The 19,253-nt window shown below is 35.0% G+C and overlaps 1 long non-coding RNA gene across 1 annotated transcript; it reads left to right on the top strand.

The window, feature by feature from the left end:
• Positions 1-5,773: 5,773 nt before the first annotated feature.
• LOC145270551 (uncharacterized) lies at positions 5,774-18,880 on the top strand. Its single transcript, XR_013865436.1, has 2 exons — positions 5,774-5,875; positions 15,532-18,880. It is a non-coding gene; the product is annotated as an uncharacterized LOC145270551 (long non-coding RNA).
• Positions 18,881-19,253: the final 373 nt, after the last annotated feature.

Raw genomic sequence — 19,253 nt, 5'->3', positions numbered from 1 at the left:
GTAGCCTGATTCTTGGTTGTAACGGCATACTCTGGAATGGTATTGCATAACCGATCTGGCGATTCGATCATGGTCAATTTCCACATCGCAGTCCAGGCCCTTTCTTTGTCGTCAAAGAACGCAGTGCAGATAGTGACAGTCCCAGTGAACATGCAGCAAAAACATTGTAGTGTTCTCTGTGCTTGTGGATAAACCTTCATCGTATAACTTTGACTCCGACACTTTTAGCAAAATGGTTAGGGCCCCCACGTTTATAGCAGACAGTATTCTCACGCATAGCGTTAGCTGGGAGGGAATATACATTGTCTGCATAGGGTTTAGATGTTGCATAACTAGTGCAGACTGCTGGTTCTGGTTCCTTAAGGATGTTTCGCGTTTAGGCCAATAACTCGTCCGTTGTAAATCTGTCAACATGTGACGACGCTTGCAAAAGTCTACTGACATCCTCAGATCAGCCCATCAAAAATGGCATAGCTTAACATTTTGTCGTTGACACCGCCAAACGGTGCTGATAACTTCCGTAAATCAGCTAAGTAAACGTCCATTGTTTCATTGGGATATAGACGCCGAGTAGTGAACTGTTGCCATGCAACAAAGGATCTGTACCAAATGCTGTATATAAGCTCTAGGAGTGTCAGAAGTCGCCATTAAAAATTAAAGATTAATTAGACTCGCTATCTTTCGAATAATGTAATTGATACTTTTTCTTTCAATAAAAGGAGCAAAGACCAAATTTTAAAATCATAAAAGGTTTAATAGAAAAATATACAGTAATTTTTTAAATCGGTTTTCTTTAAAATATTTCACGAAATTCAACGAACTAAATTTAAATATAATAAATATATATGAATTCAAAAAATCACTTACCTATATAAAATACTAATAAATGGTTTCTTCCATTTTTAATTTCTAAGAATTTATCCATATTTATATTTTATATTCCATGTACTTCTCCAATAAAAGAAAAAGATCGCCATTCTGTAAACCATTTTCCGGTGTTAGCAAAGCGCTGTTTCCTTGCTTTCTTGTAGTTGTCAAATACGGATTACTAACAGGGCCATAATTATTTAAAAAACGTAAAAACAATACCTATGCGTGTTGAATGAAACAGAAAAATTGTTGTTCATGTTCAATTTTTTCAGGACAATATTTAAAAAATGTGAGGTTTCACTTAAAAAAAATCAACGTGTTTTTTTAAAAAAAGGTTTTAAACTTCTGACTTTACAAGTAAATTTGCATAAAACTATTATTTTTGTTTTAAATTAGATCATTTTATTTATTGATCTTTTATCTTCAATTTGTGATATATAAATCCGAGGGGAGAAAATTAATCATTTTCATTTTTATAGACATTTCATAATGGGGGGGGTGAATTAAAAAAAAACGTTTGTCTAGAATATTATATTCGTTTATGGGATAGAGCATAAAATTTCACATTGCCCCTGAAAATATCGTAAAAATTGAACCAATAGAAAAATGTTGATAGATTTTTAAATTTTAAAAATTGCAAAATATTTAACTCGTAAAATTCAATTGATTTCATTACGTAAAAATTGGCTGCCTGAACGCACGCAGGCACTTTGTAAACAGTTTTAAAAAAAAATTTTTTTTTAGATATTTCTATTATTTTTGAACAACTTTAATACTTTATTTTGGAAGTATATTCCATAAAGAAAATAAGCAATCCACTGTAAAAAGAGAGTTTTTTTTTTATTTTATTCGCAGGTTCGTGTTAGGGGTGTAAAAAATTCCCTCAAAATTCTAATACATTTAGTGGTCATTGTTTTAAGTGTAATACACACCAGAGTAACAAGCGTCCGTGTATTTGTGTATTGTATAGATGTGCATGCGAGCAGTGCCGTGACGGAGGAGGGGTGGACTTGCCGCAGAGAAGTATTGGGTGGGAAAAGAGAAAAAAAGATGGCACCTGGTGTTTTAAAAACCGTGATCTAGCGAGATCGCGAGATCACAGAGGGCACACGTGAAAACTGCATAAAAATCAAGCTTGAGTGAGAGGAAGGGACAGCGTCGTTTACAGTCACGATGTTCTTGTTTTACTATTGCGAGTGTTGGTGACGATTAAAGTTGAATTCAATACAAGCTATTCCGGCTATTGCTGTAAAAAATGACCGACTCAAAGTTTGATCTAAAACTGATTCCAGAAGTTGGTGGGTCCACATCTATTGTTGTTGGGTTGAGAGGGTCGAGTTTACCTGCAATCTCTGTGCGGTAAAGAGAGTGCACACTGTGATTCCCCTGAGATTGGCTGGGGGCACTATTAGTGTGTATCAGCAACTTAATGCCACCGAGAAGGCTGATCTGACCGCTATAAAAAATGAGCTGTACAAGGCATTTGCAATGGATCCTTGCTCGGCTTATGAAAGATTCGCCTCCAGGAAGCTCATGCCGGGAGAAACCGTGGATGTGTTTTTCGTAAAATTGAAGAAACTTGCTGTGCTGTTTGGCAATGGGCATGAATTTGTGGCCGGCCTTCCCACCCGTGTTAAGCAATTGTTGAGCGCCTCTACCAGTGTCTCCACAACGCCTATGGAGCACTTGATGGAATGCACCCAGGTTATCGTCAGAGATGAGGAGGACCTGGGGGAACCAGTTGTGATGGCGACAAAGACAGCCCAGAACGAGGCCAGGGATATTCCAAGTCTGAGCCCTGGGGCTAATGGAAGATGTTACTGCTGTGATCGGCGAGATCATTTTGTGAGAAGCTGCACAAAGGCGGAAGCGACTGCGCTGTTTCCAATGTGGTGGCATAGGGCACCCAGCCCAAAACCGTGCGGGAAACGCATCAGGGGGCAGGATGTTAGCGCCGCCATGCTCCCCAGACAAGATCTAAGTGACGTGCAACCTACGATTACTGTGTACGTGAACCGAGTGCCCTGCCTAGTTCTTCTTGACTCCGGCTGCTCACATACAATCATGAGTGCCAGATTGTGGCGGATCTGGACTAAAAGGGACATTTAAGTCACCACAATAGGCGACGATACACAAGCATGGACTCTGGTGTGGCCACGGAAATTAATGTGTTGGTGACGCAAGGGCATTTGCTGGGGTTCAACGTACTGTAATGGGGGGTGAGTGGTCATCAAAAGAGACGGGAGTGTGCACTTTTTAAAAAACCCGGTTTGTGCTGCAATCCACGTCGATTGCTCTGACTTTAAGGTGGGCTATGACTACAGCCAGCAAGCCTGGACTGCATCATGGAAGTAGACCAAGGGAAGGGCACCAACTGAATTAAGTAATCGCATTGCAGAATACCCTATACCTGACGAGGCTCGTGATAAGTACGAGCAAGAGCTTGAGGCGTGGATCCGAGATGGATGGCTGATCCCCTACCCCAAAAAGCTTGGTTCACCCAAGGGTCTGATACCTTTAATGGTGGTTATCCAGCATAACAAGTCAAAAGTAAGACCAGTGCTGGATTATCGTGAGCTCAACCAGTACATTGAGGCTTCCACTGCCGATGCTTACGTATGCGCCAGCAAACTGAGGGAGTAGCGCCAGAAGGGCTCCAATGTGTCGATATTTGACCTACAAGTAGGTGAGATGCTGTGGCCGTTCCAGACAGTGTGGTTTCGGGGTCAGAGGTACTGCCCAACACGACTTGGCTTTGCTCTAAATGTGGCACTACAGATCATGAAGATCATTGTGAATGCGGTGTTGTCTCAAGAAAAGACCATTAAGGACGCAACATCAATGAGAACATAAAATCTGCATCGTGTGTCAGGAAAAATTGGCTCAGTTTGGTCTGCAGTGCAAGAATCCTGAACGTCTGAGGGGTGGAGTGCACGTATTGGAATTAAACGTTTGTGAGGAAGACTGCACCCAATGATGGAGGCATGGCAGTAGGATTCCAGGCATCCGTGACGTTGTTATGAGGCGGACTGCTTTATCCTGGCGTGCGAAACTTGTTGGACACTTAGCAGCCTGTTAGATGAATGGAGCGTCTGACTATGACTAAATGCGCTCATGTGCCATCAGGGAATGGCATTGCTGAGAGGAGCCATCGTAGTATTAAGAGAATTGCTGCCAGAAAGCAATGTACCATTATGGAGGCCACGTATTGGTATAACATCACGCCAAAGAATGGGAAATTACCTACAACAGTGCCGGCCAATGCCATATACACATATCGTGTAAGACTAAAGGGAATTGATGCTGCACAGCCAGTCAACCAGAAAAGACAAATATGAGGTAGGGGATCCAGTTTGGGTGAGACCACCTGGAAACCGGTGTACCAGCACCACCAAATTCAATGTGATGAACTACTGATGAACGAAATCAACAGACCAGAGAGTGATGATTATAGTTCAACTGACGCAGCGGAATCAGAATCAGAACCAGATCTGAAACCAGAACCAGAATCTGAATCTGAATCTAAATCTGAATCTGAACCAGAATCAGAACCAGAGCCTATGAATGTGCCCCTTCGCAGAAGTAAGCAGACAAGGAGACCAACCCTGCACCAGAGTAGCAAGCGTCCGCATATTTGTACATTGTATAGATGTGTGTGTGAGCGGTACTGTGACGGAGGAGGGGTGGACTTGTCACAGGAAAGTGTTGGGTGGGTGGGGTTGAAGATGGCGCCTGGTGTTTTATAAACTGGGGTCTTGCGAGATCGCAAGATCATGAGAAAGGGTGAAAAACTGCATAAAAAGCAAGCTTGAGTGAGAGGAAGTGACAATGTCGTTCACAGTCACGAGGTTATTGTGTTACTATTGTGAGCGTTGGTGACGATTTAAGTCACATGCGATACAGTAAGCATATTTTTGCTGGTTGCTTGGTCACAATTACCAAATAAACATCCCCTTAAAAAATTACCCCCCCCAAAAGGTGGCCGTAAACTGTGTGCTCATTTTACGTTAAATTAATATATAAAAGTGATCTCCCTCATTTTCATACGATAATTTTTTCATGTCTGAAAAACTATTTGCTTCCTGAAATTTTAAACGTTGTTTTCGTTTTCAGTGGCCAGAAAACCCTTAGTAGTAGTAATTTTAAATTTGAGGGTGGAACGTTTACTTAAATAGAACCCCCCCCCCAAAAAAAAAATATTCATATTTACATGTTTTGCTATCAAGACTATGTTCACCAATCAGTTTCCGCCATCAAATTGCACGTGCAACGAATTAGAGAAATCTAAAAAAATGATAAACTATTGTTCGCCAATATCTTCATTTTTAATGTGTTTGTTAAACTGCACAAGCATCAGATTAACTTTAGGCGTAAATGTTTCAAATACAATAATAAAAAAATCAAGAATCTATAAAAGAATAAAAAATAAATAAATAAATAAATAAAAATACAAAAAAAAAAAGGCTATAAAACTACCAGTTTCCGCCATTAAATTGCCCGGGCAACGAATTAGAGAAATAATAAAGATGAAACTTGTAATCTGTTCTCTCTCATGTAAATATTAAAATGTTAAATAAAATAATACTAATTTCATCCGTGATATTCACCAAATAGATCGGCTCTATTTCGAAATCTAAAAAAAAATAAATAAATAAAAATACGAAAAGGCGGCTTTAAAAACTATCAGTTTCAACCAGTAAATTGCACATGCAACGAATTAATTAGAGAAATAATAAAGATGAAACTTGTAATCTGTTCTCTCTCATGTAAATATTAAAATGTTAAATAAAATAATATTAATTTTATCCGTGATATTCACCAAATAGATCGGCTTTATGATTTATTTTTTTTTATTTTTCCTCTTCAATTTTGTTTTCTGCGAACTTGCTCTTCCGTTCGTCATCTTGAATGTAAAGTTGAGCTTGTAAAGTCAATCACATTTGAAAAATCGTTTCTTTTATAAAAGCAGATAAAGTTAATCGAAAGCAGATTATAAAACAAAAACGTAAGTATTACTACATGGCGCACGTTCGTATGTGTATTTTTTATTTTCATCTTTTTTTCATCGGATTATTATCGAATGGTCACTAATCTATCAGATTTTGTTTTCAATATTCACTTTAAAAAAAAAAACGGCCAATACATACATTGGTACTCATGCAGAGAGTGATCCATGCTGAAATAATAACGTTATTATTTAAAAGGCCATTCTTAACATGGGGAGGGGAGGGTGTTTTAACTTTACGATTGAATAAAAACATATCATAAAACTTTAATTAAACGTGGAAATACGATTTAAAAAATAGCGCGGATCACTCTGCATTAGCACCCATAATTCTTTATGTTATCAGTGGGGACCAATTCATTATGCGTTTTCACGTACAGAATTGATGACATTTTTATTGATTTTTGTTCTTTAATGTCCCTGTGTCTTTATTGAAACATGAAATCAGAAAAAAAACCCTGCCCGCCTTACTAAATGGCCATAAAGTCGGTGCTCATTTTACATTAAATTTATAATGAAAAGTGATCCCCCACGTTTTGAAAAAGTAATTTTTTATATCATGAAAACTATTTCTCTGTGCCACTTTAAAAGTATATACTCGTTTTCAGAACTCCTGAAAACCTTAAAAAGTCGTCATTTTAAAGATTTTTTTGGAGGATCGGAAAGATTCTTGACGTGAACCCAAACAAGCTATTTATTGTTTATTAAAGAAAAAGAAAAATTTTATAAATTTTTCTTTTTTGAATTTTTTAAAATTAAATGTTTTTCACTGATTCATATGTTTAAGGTAAAAAAATAAAACGCTCGATGCACGTATGGAAGCAGTACCCTCCCACTGTGTATATTGTTTATTGTCATTTTTTTTAAAATTTTATTTTACCTTTTTTTAGCAAAGATTATACATAAAAAAGAATTCAATATTTACCATTTTATGGTGTACTCTGTTTCTAATACAACACTCTAGTAAATCGAGCCCCCATTTTGGAAACATCGACTTTTTTTAGCCAAATGTCACGAATTAAGCTTTTTTTATGCTTATTGACATGCAGTTATTATTTTCTCATTTTTTAAAATTAAATTTTTGTGTTCTCGTCGAGTGGTTTCAATATGAAGAATCGATGTATTAGAAACTGTGTATATACGTAAATATACCAAAAAGTTTTCCTGTTAATTTATGTGGAAATGCAGTTATAAAATACATTCAATAAACCTTACAAATAACTGACTAAATTAAAAAAAATAATCATGATTCTTAAACAAATTATAATATTATGGTTCTGAATTTTTTTTAGATGAGGAATGATTCTTTGTATTATTTAGATTATTAAGACTACTGGTTTTTTTAATGTTTTATTTTTGCATGTATTGAAAACTTGATTTTTTACATGTCGAAAAATTGTATTTGTTTTTCCTCGCAATAATGGAAATCCCATATTTACTTACCGGATTGTGATAGTACACTTTAATTCCATTTTGAAAAGTGGAGATGACATAAAATTAAATTATTTTGTATTTTGTGGAACATTAACTGTGATAGATGAAAAGGTTGGAGTTATTATTAATGCGACTTTCATCTGTGAATGTTCTGAATTTGTGTAGGGAAAATCATAACATAGCTAGTATGTGTGTGTGCTTCACAGTGTTAGTTGTGTAACAAAAAAAGAAAGGTTAAAATAGCAGTTGGTTTTATTGTTGACGTGTTACTATGTATGTTGTGATTGTTGTGTAACAGACTATTGTCATCAGATCTTTAATGTCTTTTGTAGATGCCCATGATTCTTCTAGGTGTTGGTGTGTGCTTGCATGTCAACATATATACATATATAACATAACATGACGTCATACCTGTTTCTGCTACTTCTCAAAGGTTTGTCATACGTCCTTGGGGATCTCGAATTTATGCTTCTATTTTGAGACTTCTCCTTCACAAGGGTGACCCATTTAATCCTATCTATCTTTCTCGGCGTCTCTAATCCAACTTCAGCTATGCTTGCACAGACTGGAACACATAACATGTCATCGAAAATGACTTTAAATTTCTGTTGTCAACTCATCGCTAGATAGGTAATTATATAGACAGATAGACACAGAGATAATTAGATAAACAGATAGATCAACAGATAATTTTCTGCTTTTGCCTTGTTATTCTCTAACAGACAGTCACTTGTCAATACAGACTCACTATTTCTATGCAAATGAAATGAGTGAATAAAAACGTTTGTGAAACAAACAGGAGAACAAGTTGGATAAAGGCGTGCTATGTGCGTAGTCATGTGCAAGTTAACTTGAAAGAGTGTTGAGTTTTATAGTTGGAAATTTTCACAATAGAGTGTACAGTTTTGGAGTGTGAAGTTTTGACAACAGTTTCAAGTTTTAAAGTTATGAGTTTTTGACAGAGTGTATCGCATTTTTTTTTTAAGTTGGAAGTTTTTACAATAGAGTATCGAGTTTTGGAGTGTGATGTTTTGACAACAGTTTTAAGTTTTTAATGTTGTAAGTTTTTGATAGCATTGTATCGAATTTACCCGAGAAATTATTGGTTTAACCATAATTTGCTAATTTATATTTATGTGCTAAAAGGATTGTAGTATAGAAAGACAAAGTCTCATTCTAACATTTAAAAACAACTTTATTTATTTTATTCGTTTGTAAAAATGTAGAAAATAAGAAAAGGATTGTAGAATGGATCCATGTTTCCACTAATCAAGCAATTAAATGTGATAGATGAAAAGTTTAAAGTTATTATTAATGGAACATTCATAAGAGTTGGTAGTGTAACAAAAAATAAAGGAAAGAAAAGCTAAAATGGCAAAACTGTTGGTTTTATTGTTGATGGTCAATTGTGCAATGCAGACTGTCGCCATTTCTATGCCAATGAAACAGGGAAATTAGTTAGTAGAATCACCATTCAGTGTGTTGTCAGTCCAAGAGCTGGAATGGAAGAGAGGATTGCCAATGTTTAATCGTTTTATGAATGTTGTCATCTGCTCAGCTTGCCTGAGAAATGGCCTTTTATTTGGTAAACTAGAAAGGAAGTTGACTGCTAGCAGCAATCAGCACAGCTTATAAACCAAAAATTCAAAATCTCAAACCGTGAGGTGTCGGTGCTGCTGCTATAGAAATAATGGTTTCCACCTAGACTTGATATGCTGCTTTTGGTTATGGCTCAGTAATAAAGCAACTGCCACAGTCACTGTGATCTTGGTTTCGAATTTCACTGATCATTTGTAGAGATGAAAGTATTTAATGTGGCTCTTACACTCGAACAGTGTTATTACATTTCAAAACCCAGACCTGCACATTTTCTGGTACCATTGCAGAAACAAAAAAGGAAGGACATTGAAATATGACTCAGCATTTTTTAAGTGGATACACAAGAATTTATTCCAGTAATTTCCAACAATGCACTTTACTGTGTTTCAAAATATAACTTCGGTGTCGAACATGTTTCTCAAAAATGCCCTTTCATGCATGTGTCTTTTTCATCACCTTCCTTTCCATTTTTTGACCACTGCAGATGAGTCCAAACTTGTCCAATTGCTTTCTTTTTGTGTCAACTTAAAAATTAATTTCTTTTGTCTTTCTCATAATCACTTTCAATTACTTTTTTAATCATGCATGGAATGAACCCGAGAAAGGAATATTCTTTTAAAAACAGAATATAGATCTTACCCAACCTAAACAATTCCATCTCACTTGTTCCTCTTCCCCACTTCCAAACACTGAACCTACTTTGGGCCTTTCCGAACGGATCCTAATATTGTCTTTGACATCTAATCCTAACCACTTCCAAACACTGAACCTACTTTAGGCCTTTCTGAACGGATCCTAATATCGTCTTTGACATCTAATCCTAACCACTTCCAAACACTGAACCTACTTTAGGCCTTTTCAAATCGATCCTAATTTCATATTTGATTAAAATAGGGGATAATTCGTGTCTAAAATATATGCAATTTTCGACGTTATGCTCTGTGTTATGACTCTCCTCTTCATCGTTGGTACATCAGACTCCTGATCCGATCTTTCCTGTTAATGTTAACTCCTCCATATTAAGATAACAGCCTGTACTATGCCTGAGTTGCTATCCAACTCATACGCTCTTTCATAATGGTCTTTCCATGCTGGGAATTTCCCATTCCTTGATTGACGTTGTCCACAGATGTTACGCATGCACGTTTTTCATGGATCCCATCAAATGCTACTTAATCTTATATAACCACATAATATGTTTTCTAACATAATAAACCAGATCTTCAATCTTAAAATCCATTGACTTTGTTTTCTTATCAGAGTTATCTACCAGTTTTTTCCTAGCTTCCTGAATGTTATCCCTTACTAAAGTAAAAGATCGATGCAACTCTTTTAGAGCGATCTCGTGTTGCTCGTCCCCATAGTATACTCTACAAGGCATTAATATATTATCCAATGGCAGGATCACGTCTCTGTTGTAGACCAAGAATGGTGAGAATTTCATTATTTCGCTCACATGGAATCTGACAGTCGCCAACATTTGGTTTATGTATAAATGCCATGACTGTTCATTGTTCGCTAAAATGTCATACATCATCCTATGAAATCTTTCTATTTCCCGTTACTTTAGGGGAAATAAAATGATGTGGTCACGTGATGTATGTTGAGGTCCTCCCATGTCTTCTTCATCACTTTGTTAACATTTTTGGACCCATTGTCTGGTAACAACTGGAGTTGTACCTTGAATCTTGGGAAAATCTCATCCAACAACAGATTCACCAGCGTTTCTGCCTTCTTATTAGGGATCATAAAAGTCTCCAGCCAAGCACTATACATATCGATGAACGTCACTATGTACTAGTTACCTGAAAGTGTAGGGTATGGCCTGGAAATATCCAATATCAGTTTTGCAAAAGGAAAACGAGGCAAATCACACTTCTACATTTGTAGTTGTTGCTTTCTCAGGTTTCTGGTTTGGCATGAAATATATTTGCCTACGTAATCATTCACCTCCTTAAATGAACACAGACAGAAATATTTTTACTTATTGGCGTGAAATATCTTTTCCACGCCCATGTGACCATTATTGTCATCGTACTGCACAACCAGTCTTTTTCTATGATGCGACGGTACATATAACCTTATCAATAGTTTGTCATTGAGTTTCGACATTATTTCGTCTTTCATTATGACTTATTTTTGTTCCATTATAGATGATTTACTATTCTTCATCCGCATCTTTAAATCTAAAAATTTCCCTATCTGCCTCTTTAATCTACACTCAAAATCATAGAACATTCAGACGATACTGATGAACACTCAACCCTTTTATATGACGCAAACTTTTTTGGCTCCAAATGATTCGATTTTATCATTAACTTTATGTGATAACTAGTAAATTGGTTTTTCAGCCTCTTTGCTCTTCCTTTGATCATATGACAATTTGCGACGGATATTCCCCAAATACATGATTGGATGCATCTGTGTACAGCCGGTTGTCCTTTTCAGGATCAAAATACGCCAATATAACCATATCTGCAAACTTCGTTTTTAGGCAAACATTAAAGGCAAACTAGCATGTGTTGTCCCATTGGAACCTTTCATATTTCTTCATCAAGTAAACTAACGGCTCATTGTTTCACAAAATTATTTGATAAATCATTGATAATATGACGTGATATTGAAGAAATCTCTAATTTTATCGATTTGACTTTGTTAAGGTCTGACTCTATACCCTGTTCACTTACTTTGAACCACAGATACTGTACTTCTCTCCTAGAAATCTCATACATTAGGTGAACACAGCTTTCATTTTATTGTCCTTACTTAATTTAAGCTGCTATTACCCTGACTTTAGGTCAATTTTTCAGAAATATTTTGCTGGCCCGAGCAAGGGTATTATATCGTCAATGACCAGTAATGCTCAGGCATACTTCTTTGTAACTTTGTTTAAAGGCCGAAAATATACACAAAATCTTTTCTACTAATGCTAATAGAAAACTCCACGGGCTATTCAATGCCTCAATTCCACCTGTCCACATCATTTTGTCTATTCTCTAAGTCTACCAACTTTTATTGCTTTAGTGGTTTTCAATACAGGCGTCTCAGTATGAGTTCATGCCTTCCAATATTGATACGCTTCTCCAGCGTATTGGTTCTGTCCAAGAAAAATCTCTATTCTACTTCAGCAACATATCAACTTCCAACTTGAAATCTTGAGGTATTTTTATTCCCTTCAAATTTTTTTCTCTTTTGTTCATCATTCATGGTAATCTCGATAATGTTACCAGTCACACTACACTTAGTTATTTTGTAGCTCCCTCTCAAGTATGTATGCAGATGCTGGTGTTTTAATGTAATTTTCTGTGCTAACTGAACTATTGATGAAATATGGGCAAAATCTTCCAGAGTGATATACTCATCAAATAGTCTTATTGCTTCTAAATCAAAGTACATCCTAACGCATTTTTCTTAAGTTGTGGTATAGTATGACACATGTACTGAAATTCTATGCAACAAAGAAGTCCTCGTGGATAGACTGACTTCCTATTCCTAATCTTAATCGAAGGGTCCCTTCTACAATTAATTAGGACCCATTAGCTGTTCTTAAACTAATGTTTTTATCGCATAGTTATGTCTCTGTCTCAGTGCTTTAAAAAATGTATTACTGACACCTACTCCCTTATCCACCAGAGCTCTATAATTATTTCCCTGAATTCTTATTGAAAAGGAATTTGATGCGCCCATATTACCAACTATGTGCATTGATGTCCTTGTTCCGTTTATAAGGCATCACAGGAATGGAGCGCCCTTGTTTCCTTGGATATGCTTCCTGCAGAATCTCTGTATATGGCCCAGCTCGCCACAATAACTAATATCTAATTATCTACCTGCGTATTTACTTCTCTTTACTTCATGTACTAGTCCCTTACTCCTCTTTTATGTCTCCATATCTTTGGGGACTGGCTGGACCCATAGCCTCAACTAGAATCAACTGTCTCATGTGAAAAACCTGCATGGGATTTTCTTCATACTCCTTCCTTATGTCGAGCCAGATCTTCCATTTAACTTTTGCTAGGGCCTTCTGACATTTTTCCTCATCCACTACTCCGGTCACCCTGAAATACCACAAGGTATCAATAATCCACCTCCTTCCACTGTCTCTTTTATTTCTCAACAGCACTATTTTCCTAAAAAGAGATTTCCGTCTTATTTATATTGTTACTGACACCACTGCCTTTTTTTCAATAGTGAAGTCAATCCCTGCACAAAATTTGAAAATAGATACTACTCCATTATAACAACAAAGTGCTACTGACGAAAGAACAAAATAATAATACCACTCCAAATAAAACTCTTGTCTCTTATTTTCCAAGTCATCTCATGCCACATAATTAAAAGACTCTAATAACACTCTATATATCTTTAAATATGTAGCCAGTATAACAGTTCAATCCTCGCAATCTATATAATGTAAAGAAACTAACAGTCTGTTTCCTAAAACACTGAGCAAAATCAATACACACTAATAAAAATATACTAATATACTAATAACAATACATATTAAAATGAGGTAGAAAGCTTAAGAAAAACTTTCCACCAGAAAGCAAGATAGTCAAATCTCTTCTGAATACTGCCATTATGTTATACGAATAAAAGTTTGTATATCATATACAAAGGACATGGCAGAAAAAATGAAAGAATTTGTAATTTTTAAAACGTCAGGTTAGTATTAAAGAGTGCATGTCAAATGGTTTATGGAAAAATCATGACAAAGAGATTCCATGTAAATGTTGAAAGTTATACAAATGTAATCCATGTCACTCACTTACAGTAAGATTAAAAAAACATTGAAGAGATTGAAAAACCAGTTATCGCAGAATATATTATTTAAAAGGCAAACCATCTACCCTTATGGGATGAAATAAAAATTATAAATGGAGAAGAACAATAAAGAGTAATCTGGCTTAAGGAATCGATATATATTCTGGGTGATGATCAATTACTAAGCCTAGTATAGTATTTAACACGATATGGGAACAATAAATAATATAGTAATAAGCAGTAAAAGTTTCTATAAACTCTTCCGATACTACAATCTAAAAGGTTATGGAAACAAAAAACTACATTCTAAAGATTTATTTTTAAAATTTACATTTTATAAAATTAGGCTTTTTACACATGATCAAAAAAGACCAGAGACAAAAATTCTATTAAATAATAAAAAAGTGTACGAAAAGTGTATGAAAACATTCAACAATAAAACTTAATAATGAGTTCTACCTCCACTGCTTTTGATGACTTCAAAAATTTTGGGGGGCATGTTAAAAATAAGGATTTCCATTAAGGTGCGAGGGATCCTGCTCCAGTTTCTGAAGATGGCTTCACGAAGTTCATTTTTCTTGAATATTGTTTGCCGTTTCGATAAACCTTTTTTCATCCATCTTTAAACATTTTCAATTGGGTTCAAGTCTGGTGAGCATGAAGGATGTCCCAAGAGATGGACTCCATTTTCTTGTAGAAAGCTCAAGGTCCGTCTTGCATTGTGAACTGCAGCATTAACCTCTTAAAATAACCATCCATCCCCACACAAACGATGTCCCTCCATCATCAAAGATGCTTTTTGTAGCACGCTAATATAACCAGCTGTTGTCTGACGACCCTGCACCATCTGGAGTTCCATCTTACCATCTTTAAGAAAAGGCACCTCATACCATTATGGACCCTCTGCCACTATGATGTGTGGAAAAAATTTCAAAGGACATGCTTTTGTCATGTCAATATCACTGTAACTCATAAGGACCATCTAAATTGAATTTTTCTCATAAGAAAACAAGACTGTCTTCCACTTCTCAACATCCCAGATTTGGTATTCACAACCAAATCTTAAGTGTTCCACTTTGTGATGTGGAAGCAATAGAGGAATTTGTTTACACTTTTTATTTACCATGCCTTTTTGTTGTAAGTGTCGTCTGATTGGACTGTAATCAGCATCTGTAACCGACTTAATTTGACTAGAAGAAGGTCCTCTGTCATTCATAACAACCTGTCTGATTTTCCTACTCAATGCAGGAGAAATTTTGGGGGCCTACCAAAGGATTTTGCTTTTCGATAATTCTCAATGTTCTTTAGAAAGTTGACAATAACAGTTGCACTGTGATATACCTTAACTGCTATCACTCGCTGTGACAAACTTTGCTTATGGAATCCTAGAATTCGAGGGCAGTCAACTTCGGTGAGTTTTCTTGGTTTAGGCATAGTAACACCTTTGCACAGTGATTGCTAATCTCTAACTGAACTAAAAACATTAGAAGTACCATAAATCTAAAAATTGACACCCTTGGTCTTATAATTTTGATCAGGTGTAAAAAGCCTAATTTAATAAAACTGAAGATTTTTAAATAACATTTTTGGAATGCACCTTTTTGTTTCCACAACCTTTTATATTGTAGTATTAGTAACATTAAGTTAGAAGAGTTTAAAATCTATCCTTAAAAAAGTGCTATGGTTAGAGTACTTGGTAAAAATCAGTTGTTAGTTAAATACTCCTGAATTCTGAAGTTTCAATCTTTAGTGATATTGAAAATAAAATTTTAAATTACATAGGACGCTATATATATTTTAATAAAAATTAAATTTTATCACAAAAATTTTACTTTTTCAAATTTATTGTATATTTTCAGAATTTGCAACACTGAAAAGAAATCCATTAAGAGATAAGAAGACCTTTTCTTCCTTGGTGATGTAGTTTTAATTCCTTCAAAGAATTTTTTAGAATTATTAGCGTGATTATTCTCATATACTCAACTCAATATACTTTTTGTGGAATGCAATCTAACATGGGAGATAAACTACATTCTTGTGAAATATGTGGTTCTTCTTTTGCAAGGAAGTTAACTTTATTGAATCATATGAAAACACATATGGGAGACAAACCACATTCTTGTGAAGTATGTGGTTCTTCTTTTGCACGGAAGTCACATTTGTTGCAGCATATGAAAACACATACGGGAGAGAAACACCATTCTTGTGAAGTATGTGGTTCTTCTTTTGTGCAGAAGTCAAATTTGTTGCATCATATGAAAACACATACGGTAGAGAAACCACATTGTTGTGAAGTATGTGGTTGTTCTTTTGTGCAGAAGTCAAATTTGTCGAGACATATGAAAACACATACAGGAGAGAAACCACATTCTTGTGAAGTATGTGGTTCTTCATTTGCACATAAATCAGCTTTGTTGAATCATATGAAAACACATACGGGAGAGAAACCACATTATTGTGAAGTATGTGGTTCTTCATTTGCACATAAATCAACTTTGTTGAATCATATGAAAACACATACGGGAGAGAAACCACATTGTTGTGAAGTATGTGGTTGTTCTTTTGCGCAGAAGTCAAATTTGTTGAGACATATGAAAACACATACGGGAGAGAAACCACATTCTTGTGAAGTATGTGGTTCTTCATTTGCACATAAATCAGCTTTGTTGTATCATATGAAAACACATACAGGAGAGAAACCACATTCTTGTGAAATATGTGGTTCTTCATTTGCACATAAATCAACTTTGTTGAATCATATGAAAACACATACGGGAGAGAAACCACATTCTTGTGAAGTATGTTGCTTTTCTTTTGCGGAGAAGTCAAATTTGTTGAGACATATGAAAACACATATGGGAGAGAAACCACATTCTTGTGAAGTATGTGGTTCTTCATTTGCATGGAGGTCACATTTGTTGAATCATATGAAAACACATACGGGAGGGAAACCAAATTCTTGTGAAGTATGTGGTTCTTCTTTTGCACAGAAGTCAACTTTGTTGACTCATATGAAAACACATACGGGAGAGAAACCACATTGTTGTGAAGTATGTGGTTCTTCTTTTGCATGGAAGTCATGTTTGTTGAGTCATATTAAAACACATTCGGGAGAGAAACCACATTCTTGTGAAGTATGTGGTTCCTCATTTGCATGGAAATCAAATTTGTTGACTCATATGAAAACACATACGGGAGAAAAACCACATTGTTGTGAAGTATGTGGTTGTTCTTTTGCGCAGAAGTCAAATTTGTTGAGACATATGAAAACACATATGGGAGAGAAACCACATTGTTGTGAAGTATGTGCTTCGGGGTTTGCAAGGAAGTCACATTTGTTGCGTCATATGAAAACACATACGGGAGAGAAACCACATTCTTGTGAAGTATGTGGTTCTTCATTTGCATGGAAGTCAAATTTGTTGACTCATACAAAAACACATACGGGAGAAAAACCACATTCTTGTTAAGTATGTTGTTCTTATTTTCCTTGGAAGTAAACATTGTTTAATTGTAGGAAAACACATACAGGAGAGAAACCACATTATTGTGAAGTATGTGGTTCTGGTCAAGTTTGTTGACTCATGAAAACACATACGGGAAAAAAAATTAAGCATTCAATGTAGCAGCAAGTCCTGGGAACATTAACTGGAAGAACAGTTGGAAATGACTTATATACCATACATTACTATCATGTAATCCCTACAACCACCTATCTTAGAAATGCTGCTGTGAAACCTTACATACTTATCTATATAAATAAAATAGTACATGTGTGTAATATCTAACAGGTAAACCTTTAAACTACTGGTCACATAACACTGAAATTCTCAGGAAATAATATTCATGCACCAAGGATGGTTTATATTGAGTTATATCTTTGTTTACAATACATGAATAACGTGTAGACATTGGCAGAATTTACACTTATAAAATGTACATTAACCACTAGCCGACATTATTTGCGTTTATGCACACAATACAGAAAACAATATTAAACTGGAACGCTAGATATTTTGACTTTATTCTAGTTGATGACAACTCATTTTTTATGTCTTTGTATTAAAAAAAGGAAATAATATGTACATTTTACTCACGGTTTTGAATTTGTAAGTACAAAGACAAACCTATATTTCTTCTTTTTAAGATTTCATATTTATTTTATTTTAAATATATTTGTAAGGCAGAGGGGATGGAAAATAACACACTGAATACGGACTTTGCTGAAATAATATTATTTAGGAAGCCATTCTTAATATATAGAGGGAAGGTATTTTTCAACTATTTTGTACTTTCATCTAACAATTTATTAAATAAGAAACAAGTATACGGAATATGAACTGTGTTGAAGTAATAATGTTATTATTTAGAAAGCCATTGTTTCCATGGGGAGGGTAGGGTATGTTTTTTACTATCCTTTATTTTCTCCTAACAATTTAAAATAATTGTCTCAGTCATGAAGAACTTCTCCACCAACTGAAAAAAGTGAAGCAGAGCATTAGAACAGATGCTACACTTTAATCTTAGCCAAGTAACCAAGTAGTTTTTTTTACCAGGCATTATTTCATCCTTGAAAAACAAATGGGGGGTGAGATCTCTGAACTGCTTTGAAAAAGCCAGGTAGATTCCTTTCATGTTTATCTCTATTTTTGTTTTATTCTTGTTTTCATGTCAACAATAAGTATCCATTTCTCAATCTAATTTCATTCACAATACAAAGTCTTGAGTCTCAATGCTATTATTAAGAAAGTCATTTTTATATGGGAGGCATATGTTTTTAACTATTCTATACGTTCACCTAACAATTTAATAAATAAAAAACTGACATGCGTATTACAGACCGTGCTTAAATAATAACGCTATTATTTAGAAAGCCATTCTTAATATGGGGAAGATATGTTTAAACTATTCTGTACTTCCGCCTAACAATTTAATAAAAAAACTGACATATTGAATACGAACCGTGCTGAAGTAATAACATTATTTAGAAAGCCATTTTTAATATGGGTAGAGCGTCTTTTAACTATTCTATGCTTTCACCTACCAATTTTATAAATAAAAAACTGACATTCGAAATACAGAGCATGCTGAAATATTAACGTTATTATTTAGAAATACATTCTTAATATGTGGAGTGTATGTTTTTTAATAATTCTGTACTTTCACGTAACAATTTTATAAATAAAAAAATTGGCATATGGAAACGAACCGTGCTGAAGTAATAACATTATTAGAAAGCCATTTTTAATATGGGGAAAGTATCTTTTAAATATTCTATGCTTTCATATGGATTTGAAATAGTAACGTTAATATTTAGAGCCATTCCTTATATAGGAAGCGTGTGTCTTTAACTATTCTTACAATTTAATAAATAAAAAAACTGAAATATGGATTAAGGACCGTGCTGAAATAATACCAGTATTATTTAGATAACCACTCTTAATATGGGAGCATATGTTTTTAAATATTATGTACTTTCACCTACCAACTTAATAAATAAAAAATGACATACGTAATAAGGAGTGCGCTGCAATAATGACATTATTATTTAGAAAGCCATTCTTAATATGGGGAGAGTATA

Source organism: Euprymna scolopes, chromosome 46 (assembly GCF_053919585.1).
Source record: "Euprymna scolopes isolate OS-2025 chromosome 46, ASM5391958v1, whole genome shotgun sequence".
NCBI lineage: Eukaryota > Metazoa > Mollusca > Cephalopoda > Sepiida > Sepiolidae > Euprymna > Euprymna scolopes.
The sequence above is the reverse complement of the archived record's forward strand: the minus strand, read 5'-3'. Positions and strand labels throughout refer to the sequence as shown.